This window comes from Aquarana catesbeiana, linkage group LG04 (genome assembly GCF_042186555.1).
Source record: "Aquarana catesbeiana isolate 2022-GZ linkage group LG04, ASM4218655v1, whole genome shotgun sequence".
Lineage (NCBI taxonomy): Eukaryota > Metazoa > Chordata > Amphibia > Anura > Ranidae > Aquarana > Aquarana catesbeiana.
In genome coordinates this window covers 315,460,231-315,476,240 of record NC_133327.1, presented here as the reverse complement: position 1 = coordinate 315,476,240, position 16,010 = coordinate 315,460,231, and positions in this window count along the sequence as shown.

The following is a 16,010-nucleotide window of genomic DNA, read 5'->3' as shown; positions in this document are numbered from 1 at the left end:
CTGCTTATGCAATTTTTTATCCAACGAATAGGACATACCAGAGTTCCTCCTTTTGTAAATGGTGAAGTTTCAGCCATTACAGATGCAGTTAGGGAGTCCTCTCTAGAAAAACTGTTGTTCCCTCATTCCCTTCCATCCTACTGTTTGCAGGATAGGCTGAACAACAATGCACCCCTAGTAGCCACTCCAGGCCATTAAAATTGTGCACATATGCAGTGCATCCTCTCCAGCTAAACTTGTGTCTCCTTCTCTAGCTGAGCTTTACCATTTACTACAGGAGAAGCTCTGTTATGTATTATTAAATAGACATTGTATTGTATAGGGGGATTTTCGGAAAATCTTACTGAAGTTAAACATATACTTTAAGGACTCATTCACACTTGCTTATCAGGCAACCACAATTTTCCACAGGAGACTCAGTGGGGTTTCTTGCAAACAGCTGTTGATGGGAAGCTCTATTCAGAGCAATAACGGTGCCCGCACCCATTTGCAGCCATTCACATGTAATATGCAGTGATTAATGAGCATGCAGTGATTATCTGGGAATGATCGGCCCTGGATGCAGTTTGTAGACACGGACAATCAGCCCCATACACAGGTGTGAATGAGACCTAAAACAACAAGTCTTACCATTTATAATGACTCTAAAGCCTTGTACACATGGCATGATTGTTGGCAGGGGATTGTCTGTCGACAGACTGTTGTCCTAAAATTTTACCGTTAGTATGTTCTTTTTGACAATTGTCCAACTTTCAGCCAACAAATGTTGGGTGATAGGCCAATAAATTTTCAGTGGACAATGGTTTGATGTCAGATTTTCGTATGGCCAGTACACAAATCGTCACACAAAAATCGAAAGTACAAACACGCATGCTCGGAATCAGTGCTCACCAAACACGAAAATAGCAGAAGGGGCCCAAAGGGTGGCGCTCAAGAGCTGAAATTCCTTATTTACATTTACATTAATTACATCACTACGTTTGTGTTTGTGGCACAACAATTGTGTACCGTTAGTATGCAAGACAAGATCCTGGCACACGCCCTTTTGACAAAAATCAAATGCTCGGTTGGCCAACAATCGTAACAAGTGTACGAGGCTTTAGGCTACTTTCACACTGAGGTGGATTTCAGGTGCTTTAGCACCAGAAATAGCCTCTGAAAAGTGCCTACAAAGCGCCTCCCATTCATTGCATTGTGTCTTTTCACACTGGGGCAGTGCGCTTGCAGGGCATTACGAAAAGTCCTGCAAGCAGCATCTTTGGGGCGGTTTGGGAGCGCTGTATTTAGTGCTTCCAAAATGCCCTGCCCATTGCAATAAATGGGCAGAACTTCCAAAGCGCCTGAAAAGCGCTTCTGAAGCGCAGCAAAATGGGAGGTTTTACCCTTTTTTGGGGGTAAGAACTGCCCTGCTAGTGGCTGAAAAGCACAGTAAAAGTGCAAAAGCAGGCGGCGCTTTAGCGCTGACGGTGTTCGTTGCCAGTGTGAAAGTAGTCTAAAACTATATTTCTTTTACAAAGCGTGAGCAAATAAAGGAAAAAAATGAATAATACAAAAAAGTTTAAATATTAATGAAGAAGTAGTGACAGTTTGTTTCAATTTTTAATTTGCAAAACTACTTTAACTGACATCATATGCAGAAGAAAAGCCATCCCTTTAATACATCGTGAACGAGCTAGAGTAATTACATTGTTTTAAACTAATTTTTGGTACATCAGAACCCTTATTGACACTGCAGACAATGTTCTGTGAGTGTCAGTTTACACAAGAGAAGCAAAGGCTGCTCCTGGGATATGGAACATATCCCAGCTCTCTAGAATGCACAACCCAATGTCTAGGTCAGGATCTATAGCTGGCTGGTGTTTCTTCTGCCTTTAGAAACCCCAGTTCCCTTAAGGCAAGCAGGGCTACTGACACCACGTCTTAGAATGCTATTTTTCCTGGCCAGAAGGCACCTGGACTGCACTAATGAGACAAAGAAGGGTACCTTAATGTAACATGCAAGTGTAATCTGAAAAAAGTTCTAAAAATCAGAACAGGTAGCAAACAAGCATAAACCAATACACAGTTCTGGGGTCAGGACAAGCAGTGAGCAAGCATAGACAATCTGAGGTCAAGTTGAGATGGCCTTCCAAGGAGTAAATTGGGTACAAGGCAGGGGTCAGTAATGTGAAAACCAACAACAGGTGACACAGCAGGGCACAATGATATGGGATCCAGGAAGCTAAAACTATCATAAGCCCAGAACCCTGAGCTTGTGATGCTTAAAGTGACATTAAAGGCTCATTTAAAAAATAAATAAATAACAAACATGTTATACTTACCTGCTCTGTGCAGTGGTTTTGCACAAAGCAGCCCGATCCTCCTCTTTTCAGGTCCTCTGCTGGCGCTCCTGGCTCCTCCTCTTTAGCCAGTGCCCCTAATAGCAAGACGCTTGTTCTGGGGGAACTAGTGCATGCTCGCTCCTCTCGAGCCCTGCTCTGTGCGTCCATCAGGAACATAGAGCCGTGGCTCGGTCCCGAGCCCCACTTTCTCCTCATTGGCTCCCTGGCTGTGATTGACAGTAGCAGGAGCCAATAGCTCTCGCTGCTGTTTCAGACAATAAGGAATGAGAGACCTGGGAGAAGCTCAGCTCTCGTGCACATCACTGGATAGTGAGGGAGCTCAGGTGAGTATTAGGTGGGGCTGGGGGGCCACAACATACAGAAGGTTTTTTTACCTTGATGAATGGAATGCATCAAGGTAAAAAATCTTGAACCTTTAAATAAAGTTTTGGGAAAGCACACAGCCAACCAGGGTGCAGGAATCAGAGATAGGGGTGGGTGGCCACAGACCAATCAGTGCTAAGGTTGGTTAAGCAGATGATGCAACTCACTGCCCAGCAATAAGGAAGACTTGAGTGTGCTGGTCAGTGGGAATGTGGGTAGGATGGAAAGCAGCCAAGTGGTGGGGACAGCTGGGATTTGCTGATAAATGCAGCATTGTGGGAAAAGCAGGAGCTGGCTGTACCACATGCACTATGCAGTATTTAGTTAAAAATGTTCCCTGGTGTCTGTGGTACATCTAAGGTCCACAAATGGTTAATTTACTTTTTAAAATTTTTTTTTTATTCAACTAGAACCATCATAGTAACTACCTTTGAATACATGGTGCTCTTTTGGCCCACATCCATCTATTTCCAAATCATGCCGCCTTCACCTCTGTAGCATTTTCCAAATTTTCCTCTTCCTCTCCCTTAATCAATGACACAGCCAAGCTACTATTCATCGCCCAAGAAACTACATTTCGAATACTAACAATAATGTACAAGGCCATTCACAATTATGCCCCATACTCCATCAGCAAGCTCAAACTATCACCCAAATCACCTTTTTGCTTCTTTCAAGGCTTCCTCCTGTCTAGCTCCTTCATCGCTTCCTCCCATGCTCACATCCAGGACTTCTCCAGAACCTCTTCCATCCTCTGGAACTGCCTATCCCAATATCTCCAGCTATCTCCTATTCTTTATGCCTTTAGGTGATCTCTGAAAACTCTTTCCCCCTCCCTTTCTTAGATTGTAAACCCTCACAAGTGCTTGCTAATTTAGTAGATAATTATCAGCTTAAAACATTTTGGTTTATTTTAGCAAAATATTTTATTTTCTTCTATCAGGTAAACATAAGGAAAACTATGCAAGTACCTAACCTGAATCTGTCAATGTACTTCTATATACCATTGGTTCACTGTATAAATTTGATAGGACTGGTCCCTATTTATAGACAGAATACATTCTGATAGTTCTGCAGTGTTTTGGAGTAATATGAACTAATATGAGTTCCATTCACATTTAAAAAATATTTTAGGTAAATTATTGTAGTTTATTTCCAAATTTGACCTACTTATTTTTGCTTACAAACATTTTATTGAGGTATAACAGAAAATACATGGTGTATAGGCACCGAGAGGACTAAAAGCACATTCGTGAGGCAGGGTACAACGGCTTATAAGTACAGCTCTCATGTTGCCTTTATACAAAGTAATGGAATAGGCAGTGAACCAAATAATTAGAAAGGAAAGAGAAAACAAAATACAGAAATGGAAATATATAAGCAAAACAAATTTAAGGGTTATAACACAATTAAAGCAGATTTCAGATGCGCCAGTGGAGGTGGGTAATGTACATGTCGGGTAGTTTATATCTTTTTTTGTTTTGTTTTTTCATATTTGTGTAGAATCTATACTAGTACCGTGTACATTGTTTCAAAAGACCTCAGGAAGAGGGACCGATGGGTCCTCGAGTCCAGTGCTAAGAAGGTGGGATGTCCAGTTTCCCCATTTGCGGTCAAAGATGTGCATGGAGTCCAGGAGAGTGTGATGCACTCTTTCAATCAGTCTAATGGACTCCATACGCAGGAGCACCTGTGACCATGACACTGAGGGGCGTTGCCAATTTAAAGTGACAGCCCATTGAATAGCACTGAAGAGTGTATGTGCTAGCTTCTGTTGAGGGGGAGACCCCTGGGAGTTCAGCGAATAGTATACACATTTGGTAGGTCAGGGTAACAGGTGCTCCAGTCAGCTGGAGCATCAGTGAGGTGTTTTTTTGCCATAAGGTTCCTAGGACTTTGCAGCTTCAGAATGTGTGTAAGAGCTTACCTCTGTCCTGACATCCTCTAAAACATATGCCAGGAACCAGAGGGTAAATTCTGTGTAGTCAGTCTGGAGTATAGTACCAGCGGGTATGTAGTTTGAGGACCGTTTCCGTGATGGATACAGAGCATGTACATTTGTGCATGTTATTAACCATGTCTTGCCAGTCCTTCTCTGAAAACACTTGAGCTGTTTCAGACTCCCATCTCATCATAGCTACCAATTTCGTAGTTGTATTGTAATCGTTAAGGTACCAGTATAGGGTTGAGATAGTCCCCCTATCCTTAGAGGCCTCTCCACATAGGATCTCAAATGGCGAATTAGCCAATTCAACACCGTTAGCCAGGGCCGTGGAGAAAAAGTGTCTTATCTATAAATATTGGTAAAAATCTGATCTACTAAGGGCAAAAGTTTGCTGTAAGTGTCCAAATGAGCAAAAGGATGTGCACTGTAGCAGGGAATCCAAGGTTACCAGCCCGTGCAACGTCCAGCTGTGGAACGATGAGCCTGTGTTAAAGGCTGGAGGGAATAAGGTTTCACCTATGAAAGAAGTCAAGTGGGGCGGGTTGGATTGTAATTTAAATTTCTTCCTGTAGAGAGACCAGAGATAGAGAGACTGACCCACAATATTATTAAGTGGAGTAATGTCTTTAGGGGATACTGAGCGTGACCAGAGGAGACCTGGGAGATAGTTTGGGGCCACCGAGATCCGCTCAAATTGTAGCCATGGCATGGATGTAGGAGAAGCGTGTCATTGCTCCAATTGGACAAGGCGGGATGCCAGGAAGTATTTCCATAAATCTAAGTATCCCAGGCGCTACCAGATCGGGCCCTATACATCAGCGAGCGGCACAACCGGGGCTTCTTATTTTGCCATATAAATTTGAGCAGATCCGACTGGATTGTCAGTAACGTGGAGTGAGAGACATATAGAGGTAGTGATCTTAAAAAGAATAATAGCTTAGGGAGGATAGACATTTTGACTGCTTGGATGCGGCCCAAAAACGAGATTTGGTATGAGGACCACTGGTTAAGAAGGCCTTTGATATTAGAAAGGGCTTGTGGGTAATTAAGTGAGTATATCAGCTTAAGCGAGGGGGCTAGTTTTATTCCTAGGTATTGCAGTGTGCTATGGCTCCAGGAAAATTTAAACTTATCTTTAAGAGTAGTTAATAAAGGTTAAGGGATATGGATGGGCAATGCTGTACATTTAGATGGATACTCCCAGGCCTGTAAGATGATAAAAGGAGTGTTGGGAGGTTAGAAGGTTGGAAAGGGAGATTAGGGGGTCAGAAATAAACAAGAGGACATCATCTGCATAAAGACTGATTTTGAATTCTTGATCACCCTTCATGTACCCCTTAATATTAGGGTCAGTGGAGATGGATTGGGCGAGGGGTTCGATTGCCAGGGCAAACAAAAGGGTAGAAAGAGGGCAGCCCTGTCTGGTTCTGCGGCTCAGAGAAAAGTAGTCAGAGTTGCACCCTGGGAGTTTGATACGTGTATGGGGGTGGTGGTACAGGGCCTTAAATCTGTTAATAAATTCACCATTGAATCCGAACTTGGACAAAATGGTGTCCAAATATGGCCAGAGAACGCTGTCGAAGGCCTTGTTAATGTCCAAACTCAGGAGTAATACTTTATTGGAATGAATGTCAGCGTCTTGGATAATGTTTCTTGCTAATCATATATTGTCAGTGATCCGTCTGGATGGTATAAAGCCTGTTTGGTCAGGGGATATCAAGGTTGTAATGACAGAGGCCAGATGGTCCGCTAGGATGCGTCCAAAGATCTTTAAGTCATTGTTAATGACAGAGATGGGGTGAAAGTTTTGGGGGAGGGTGTGATCTTTTCCTGGTTTTGGTATTAGAGAGATATTTGCCAGTAGCATTTCCTCAGGGAAATGTTTGCCCTTCAAGATGTGGTTATAGAGTTTAGTCATTTTAGGGATTAGGGATTTGGCAAATTTTTTGTAATAGGTGGCAGAGAATCCGTCAGGGCCTGGGGTTTTGGAGGGTTTTAGGGATGAGATGATGGAGGCAATTTCCTCTCCTGTGCAGGAGTTTGTAGTTGCTCCTCTGAGAGCTGAGGGAGTGAAAGGCATCTAACCAGGCTTGGGGGGGGAGGTTAGGGCCAGATAAAAGTTTTTGGTATTATGAAGAGAAGAGGTTCAGGACATCTTTAGGGTGGGTGGTGAGATTACCATTCCTATCTCGTAGCTTATACAAGTGTGTCGGCTGAGTGGCCAGCTTGAGTTTCCTTGCAAACATAGTTGAGGCCGAATTGCTATGAAGGAGGAAGCAGGCCTTAGCCCAGCGAACGGATTTTTCAGTGTGTTCTAAGAGTAATGTGTCTAGGGCTCTTCTTTTTTTGTTATTTTGAAGGAGCAAGTCTTGCGATGGTGTCTGACTATGTCTGTGGTAAAGTCTCTCAAGGTCTGAAGTGAGTTTACAGGTTTTGTGAAGTTTTTTGCGTTTTCTGGTGGTAGAGATTTCTATTAAGTGGCCCCTCATCACAGCCTTGTGGGCTGCCCAAATGGATGTGAGGGAAATCCCGTAAATGTCGTTGTGTCAAAGTATTCGGTGAGGTGCTCGGACAGTTGGGTTAAGACCAGAAGGTCAGTGAGTAACCAGTCATTGAGACCCCAGGTTCTGGTGGCGTAGGGAAGGCCTATACAGGAAAGGTCATAAAATACCATATGGTGGTCCGACCATGGGCAGACATGTATGTCTGCCGAGGTGGAATTCACAATAAATGTGGGGGTGCAGAAAATGTAATCTAGGCGAGAATAGCTGTTGGGAGCAAAAGGTGTATTCCCGAGAGCCTACTTATGTGCCCTCGAGGGATCTATCAGTTGGTGGGACTTGAGAGAGTCCTGAAGGGATTTTGGGAAGGCATTAGAGGAGGACCCTGTGTGGTTTCTATCCATAACAGAGTGGGCTACTAGGTTAAAATCGCCTCTGACCAGGATATGGGGAGAGTGGAATCTATCCAGGACATGAAAGAAATTTTTTAATAACGTAGCCTGTGACACATTAGGAGCGTACACTGAGGCCAGGGTTATCATTTTGTCTTGAATAGAGCCCCTGACTATTACATAGCGACTATTGAGATCTTTGTAGGTCTGATGAAACTGAAACATAACCAATTTCTTGATGAGGACAGCCGCCTCTCTAGACCTGGACTCATAGGTGGAGAAGTAGCACTGTTTAAAAGATTTATCTAAGTATGATGGGTGGTTTTTGGTGGAGAAATGCGTCTCCTGCAATAGGAGGATGTCGGGTCCTAGCAATTTGTTTGACTTAGATGCTTTTCTCTTTTTATGAGGAGAGTTAAATCCCTTAATATTATGGGAAATTACTTTAAGACCCATGGTAGATTAAAAGTGGGAGCGACTAGAGGTCAGCGAAGAGTCCAGGCAGAGAGGGGCACCTACAGGACAGTCCACAACACCCCTGAACGCAAAGACAATATGTGCATGAGATATGTGTGGGGGTACCACACCATCTGGCGGACATATCTGGTATAATATCTAGAGTTACAGTGGCAGACTGTAGGACCGACGTGACCTCCTTCATTTTCCTGCATTTGTCCAGGGTGGTGAGAGAGCTATCTGGGTATATTTGTAAGGGGATACCTTCCATTTGAATATTAGGGGTATTCCGTGAGGCTCGAAGAATGTCCTCCTTAATCATTAAGTCTTTGAGGTATAGCACAATATCCCTAGGATGTTTTTCCAGGAGGGGGAAGTGGGCGTAGGGCCCTGTGGATCCTGTCGCAGGCATAATAAACATACCCACATTTTAAACATATTGCACTAGTGGAGGCTTCTCTCTCTCTTCCTTCCCCCTTACATGCTGTGGTGACAAATATCCATGAGCACATCCGCAGTATTCATTAACCCATTAGGATCCGGATAGAAGGATGTGTTTTACACCAATTATCTGTTGATGCGAGATACTATACAGTTGTAAGGTGAGAGTTTGTGAGACCACATTTGATGAGAGAATTCATGGAATTCAACATGAATATCATCTTTCACCAACTTTAATCTACACCACCTAGTCACTCATCTGGATTTATTATCTATTTTCCTTATGTATCTGGAGGATTATACACACTTTAATTATTTATTTAATTCACATATTTGGACTATTCGCCATCTTTGGCCATCTATTGACTTTTGGAGGAAATTTTCACTGTCTTACACCATTTCTATTTATGGAGAATTTATTTTGAATCATTTCGTTTTATTGAGAATGAAAGTATAAACATACATAGCAACAGAAGTAAATTGCTTAACAAGTAAGTTACAATAGTAGATAAGCATTTAAAGCAGTAGGTGAAATTACAGTGACTTCCGAAAAGTTATCATCAGTATACCGTTACTTATGCAATATAATCTGATAAACTAAATGAAAGTTGACTGAGTTTTTTCAATCCGTATGTTAGTTATGGGGCAAACATATGATCCCATGCTATAACCTAGGGAGAGGTAATTACCGCTCTTTTGTAACTAAGCAACATATATTGTAACAATCTTCAATGTAAACTTGTTTTGTCATCTTATGTAAACATCACTTTCATCTTAATATAGGGAGATAGGTGCGTGGTCAGAGATCGTTTGGTTTCCTATATGTGCTCCCTTTACCAATTGGAGGTCTCTCTGTGAGATGAACAGGTAGTCTAATCTCGCATATCTAGCATGTGGGATAGAAAAAAAGGTGAAATCCCTATCCTCAGGATGGAGAAAGCGCCATGTATCGACTAACTGGAGAGATTGGAGCAGTGCCTTTAGTTTTTTGAGTATTCTGTAAGTAATGCATGTTTTCCCATTGGACGTGTCTGCTAGGGGGTTAAGCGGGACATTAAAATCCCCTCCTAAAATCAAGCAGCCTGAAGCAAATCCCTGCAGCTCCCATATCATTCGTTGGCAAAATGTGACATGTGCCTTATTTGGGAAGTACACATTTGCCAAGGTTACTGGAGTGTTTCCCAAAGAACCCTTTAGAAAGATGAACCTACCGTCGGGGTCAGAAATTTGGTCAGTCAGTTCAAAAGGTGTATTTTTGCCTATTAATATTGATACTCCTTTGGACCTGGAATCGTCATTAGTAGCATGGAACACCCTTGTAAAGTATGAATTCGTAAGTTTAGGGACATGATGTGTCCTAAAGTGAGTTTCCTGCAAATAAACAATTTGCGGCCTACCTTTTTGGAGTTCCCTCAGAAGGGAAGTGCGTCTCTCAGGAACATTCAGTCCTCTGACGTTGTGTGAGATTACCAGAGGGTTTTTCCCCAGCGATGAGTAGGTCATATCGAAAGGTCAGGAGGAGGTGGCCCCGAGGACAATCTGTAAGGAGGCAACTTCAAAAGCCTGATTAAACACTTTGCTAATATCAAAGGCTCTTAATCTTAGTCTTAGTTGGAGCGGATCTGGGAAGAGTAAAGTAAAAGGTTGAGTGAGAGAGATAAAGAGGGTGAGAGAGAGAGGTAGAGGAAACAAAAGAGAGAGCTCGATAAAGAAAAGAAAAAGATAAACGATAAATAAATAAAAGGGGAGAATAGATTGAGGGAGCAAATAAAATACTGGGGGGTCCCTCACCAGGGAGTGTTCTCACTACCCCAGAGGGGGAGCCCACTGGGTATAATAGTGAGCCCTGAGACCTGTAATCAGGGTACTGGGTCACTTTGTGGGGGAGGAGGGAGTCCTCAACGACCAAGTGGGGACACACCAACTAAGTAAGTAAATGTGTAAAATTGAGTTTGAAAGGGAACTCTGTTGAGTCACACACAGCCTTAATGAAATTAACTTAATAAAAACTAAAAGAAAAACTGAACCACTGTATACCCAACCCAAATAGTATTCTAAAGTTCAGGTAGAGGTGGTAGAAGGTCTTATAAAGCGAGGACTGAGTCCAAACGTAAATTTCTAAACTAAAACTAAAGCCCCCCATGGACAGACAGAAAAAATTTGTGTGGGGCACTAAAGGTGTTGTCTTCTGTCTCAGAGAGTCAATACTTCCGCCTTGTGGAAACAGCAGGCCCTTAGTTATAACCTAAGGTGAACACTTAGAACAAGAACAACTGAATAACTTTGGAGCTGCACATCAATGCAGTGGGCCTCAAAATTTAAGGGTGGAGGAGAAAGTCGAAAGTCCTCGAGGCTTATCCATAAGGGAATTATAAAGTGCAAGATTTCTGCAAAGCGCACGTGAACTAAGTAACTGTAAAAACGTTAGTGTGCACTAACAACAAATTGAGGTATGGGTGTCACATCATTCATCCTCCTGGTTTCTGGCATCATCTGCGGATCTTCGCGGGGTTCCCAGTTTGGGGTTTCCAATTCTGCTGTATTTGGATTTCTTGGACAACCTCTTGTCAGGTGTGGAGAAAGGTGAACTCGGTGGACTTCTTTCAATTGGTGTCTGTAGAAAATCAGCGTACCATTCTGGTAGGTCGATCTGATCCAGATCCAGAGCGTGGCAAAATTCAGGGAGGTCAGCGGGGGTGCGCAGGGTGTGTTGGTGACCGTTGTATGAGACCATCAGGGCAAAAGGGAATCGCCATGAGTATCTGAGATCTTTTTCCCGTATTTTCTCCAGCAGAGGGCGCAAAGCGCGTCTATTTTGCAGGGTAACCTGAGATAAGTCTTGAAATAGCATGATCGTTGCTCCATTAAAGACAATTCTCTCATTTCTCCTTGCTTTTCGCATTATTTCATCTTTTAGCACAAAACTTTGTAGGCAGCAGATAATATCCCTTGGTGGAGCTGTGTCTGGGCCTTTCGGTCTAAGGGCTCTATGTGCTCTAACAAAGTCAATTTCCATGTCCTCAGGTCAATCTAATAAGCTGTTGAACACCCTCTGGAGAGCTGGGGCTATTTGATCATGTTCCACCGATTCAGGGATCCCCCTCACCCTGATATTGCACCTTCTGCCCCTGTTATCGAGGTCTTCAATGTGTCTGTTCATGTTTATTAGGTGCTGGGATTGCGTCAGTGAAGCCTTTTCAAGCCTGCCTATGGCCTTGTCCCTGTGTCTTCCCGCGGCCTCCGCCGCCGACATTTTCTCATTAATGACTAGCATGCTAGTCTTTAAGTCTGTGATGGCGGCTGAAAATGTGGCTTTGATGTCTGCGGCTATCATAGACATATCGGCGTATGTTAAGGGGTGGTCTGGCCGAGATTTACCCCTGCCTGAGTCCTCCGGAGCCGACTGGGAGTCTTCACTGTACTCCTCCTCGTTGTGAGCCGGCGCCATCTTGGATCTCGTTTTGCTGCCTCTGGCAAGCTGTTTGGCTTTAAAGATATCCGCTATATTAGAAGCTGAGGGGGCACCGATCCACGTCTCGGACGAGATTTAGGTGTGGAATATAGCTTCTTACCCGGCATCTGGTGGCACTCGGTCAGGTATTAGGTTGCGAGCGGCTGTGTGTGCTGAGGAGCTCTGTTAGTGTGCGGCCATCCTCGTCGCGCGCCAAGCCACGCCCCCGGAGAATTTATTTTATGTTTGAAATCATTGATATCACATTTTACATCATCTTTACACATCACGTTATTTAGTGATATTTTATTTTTATTCCCTTTTTTGTTTTATGTGCACATGTTTCGATATCCAGGTTGCACAGTGACACTTTATATCACCATTTTATTCATTCATTTATTCATTTGGTTGATTTTTTTCTTCACATTTTTAGTGATATTTATGCGCTAGATCACCTTAATTTTACATTTGCTTTGTGGTTTTGTGAATACTATTAGATTTTGAAGCATAATTTTGGGTATTTATCACCTTTTGTATTTAGATACCAGGTATCTTGGTTTATTTATTTATTACTCCCAGTAGCGCGAAGGACACATCATCTTATAAAAGTGGAGTTCTGCCTTAACCTTGACAAACAAAACCATGAGAACATTGCAGGAATATACAGTATGCGTTTAGGGAGCCGCACCTGCACTCATCCGCAGGTTAAAAATGTAAACAACAAATGAGCAACTGTTAGAATGCATGGACAGTGGCAATAACAGTACCAGTAACTGGAACCGGTCTGCATGTTATCTCCACTTATTTTATTTTATGGCCTCCTGTCCAGCAAATTACATGGTGTTATATATATTTTTTTAAGGCTAGGTCCTGAACCTTGGTTTCTAGCATGTCAATTATTGTCTTCCCTTTCACAAAGGGTAATAAATTATGCTGTCATAAGTTCTGAGTAGCTTTTTATTAAGTGAATAGCAGAAGCAATAGCCAGAAAAATAATTAACCTATTCACTGAGAACTAATTAGGCACTGGGTTACTTTCTAAGAGTAATGTCTTGTTCCACTTTGGGAATGACAGGTGTTCCGAATGTGTTACCACATACGCGGGGAAAGGTAGGAACATGTTTATACCTTATACTCTTTATATTTTTTTTTATTCTGTGCTGGAACACAGAGAAAAAGTGAGTGACATGTGTTCAAACCGATGTTGGGATTGTATAGGCAGCATGAGTTTGGAAGCCTGGTGTCCACTAGGTCCCTACAAGGGATAAAGTAAGGATTGAAAATTACACTTGTAGCCTATACCTGGGTTAATGGTACGGCAATACCTTAAAAATGTGTAGAGGGAACCAGTGGAAGCCAACCTGTAGAGTGCGGAGGTCATTCTGGAGTAAGGAACTTACCTCCTGAGATTGTTTAATGCCCGAAGGTAAAACAAATCTTAATGCCTTTACACATATCATTTAACTATTTAGTGTAATATTACATATGCGTACATTAGATGTTGTTTGTACCCGTAGTAGGGCCATGAAACAATAGTGCACATTTTGTTTCTGTTTTTTTTTTATCCTACTGAAACACATTGACACTAATAACGTCTTATTTTTTATTAAGTCTTCCTAAAAGATACTGATCTGACCTAACCTCTGTGTGGAGGTTTGTACGTATGTGCCCAGGGCATGACAGGTGCTTCATGCAGCCAGCCTGTCAAAAGCAATGATATGCTGAGAGATGCAACAGCTATATGGATCCTAATCCACATGCCAGTGTTTACTTCTGTACAGGGATAATCTGCATCCAGAGATGTGTTTCAGTCCTTGTACAGGTGTAAACACTGCCATTTGGATTAAGATCCATACAGCCACTGGGGGGGGGGGGGATTCAATAAAACTGTTGCACTGCTTCTCTGGTGTTAATCCCTCTTGTTAATGTATTTTGTCAAATTCATGGAGCAGTTGTAAAACTTTTGGTTCTGACAGCACACTCATGCACCAAGTTCAGGTACTTCTAATATTGAGCACTTTTACATTGTGTCTCATTGAATGTCCCAAGTGTAAAAGTGGAGTTAATGAAGACCAACTCTTTTGGTGTATAGAAAAACAGACAGATTTTGCAAAACTGCCTCTCGTGCATTCTATAAGTGGCACAGCATGAAGCAAAGTCAAGTACAAGTTTTCAACAGGTACTGTACATGAATCTTTCACATTCTTCACCACTTTTAGAATGCATGAGAGACACTTTCACAAATTCTGCCTGCTCCAGGCTTTATGAATTTCAGGGAGTGTGTCTCTCATTGTGTCATTGACTTGTCATCTGCCCGTGACTTAATGGAACACCTGCCAGTCCTTGGGTGTGTAAACGCAAACCTCTGCATGAAGGTGCATTCTATGCACCCATGTGAATGAAGTGTTAGTGACAAATGGTATGTTTTTCTATATAAATGTTACCTCTGCTTTACTAAATCCTACAGACATGCCACTTCACAGGCAGGTTTAGGACATCAACCAAGCTTGTTATTTAAAGGAATTGTGCATTTTAATATTTCACTTTAAGCCTTATTAAAATAGCTATTCTTTGTTGACAAGAATTTCTATTTTTGCATTGGTACATATCCCCCCTGGCAGTGCTCAACTCCCCATGCCCTTTGTTTGACAATCACTTGCCTATTAGTCTTGAAAATTAAGAGAAAATATTTTCAAGATTTGCTCCCTATTGACGTCCCTGCAAATCAAACCCAAGCAGATTTGTCACTGTTGACCACCAATTTAATTATTAATCTTTGTTGACCACCAATATTATTAATCCCCCACTGACTTTAAGGCTGGGCTCATACTAGTGCTAATTGGATGCAGGTTTCCCTGCATCAAATTCGCATGACAGGAGATTGTGACCGGCTCTCTATGGAGCTGGGGCACATATCTCTAGGGTGGCTGTGGAGCAGATTGCACAGGGGTCCTGTGCATCTTTGGCTCCATTTCAGGGCCGAATTTAGGCAAAAATGTGGCCCTGATTTGTCCCTGAAACGGAGAACAGGGACGCACCAGACTCCTGCTGCGAGCCGCATCAGGCAGCATTGTGAACCCAGCCTTACTCTCTAATGATCGTTAATGTACCTGTAAATTTAGCCATTGATCACCAGCAAAAAAATTAATGAACTGCACTCACTGTTGACGCTTTGCATAATTATTTAGCAGTTATTACATGTCACTGACCACTGATCACTAATGAGATTATTAAAATGCACTCTCTGTTGATTAGCAGCATAATTGTTTATGTCTGCTGACCACCGATGCAATTATTAAATGTCGATGGCCATTGATCACCAATTTAATTAACTTTATTGACAGTTGACCATCGGTAAAACAATTTGTTTGTACTGGCCACCAATGCAATTATTAAATTCCACTGACTAATGATCACCACTGTAAATAATTACCCGTACTGAATTTTTGCTACAAGTGTCATTATTTATGTCTGTGGACTGACAATGTAATTATTGACTTGTACGACTTATAACCGCCTTAATAAATTTGCCACTAGTGTCATACTTAATGTTAAGTAATATGTGCTGAAACGGCTCAAGTTATCCCCTCAGATGTTAAAATCTTCCTGCAGACAGCACAGAGTTTTCTCTCTCAAAGTTGACCTAAAAGATAAAATAATGACAGCTTCAGCTGTGAGATATTTGTTTGTCAGTATAACAGGTGAAAAATGGGAGGTTTTCCTTTGTGATTGAATCTTCCCAGCTAAAATTAGCAACAAATCTCCAAAATAAAGATTAATTTAATGCATGCATTATTTGACTTTTTTAACACTTGTGAAATAAAGATTTATTTAGTTCTTCATGCTGAAAATAATTATTGTTTTCAAAAGCAACAAATACATTAGAGCATTTTGAATTGAGCCATAGAAATTGATTTTTCTTTTAAATAAATTCAGTAATGGCTGGTGAAATTACTGTTTTTGGAAGTCTTTAGCAAAGGGCTTGATACCAGCAGTAGAGGGGGGTAGAGTACAGAGGTGAATTCTATTTAATCATTCACAGCATATCACCTGAACCAACCAAAATATATTTTTTTTATACAGTCACTTTTATCACAAAATGAAATCATAACTTATTTA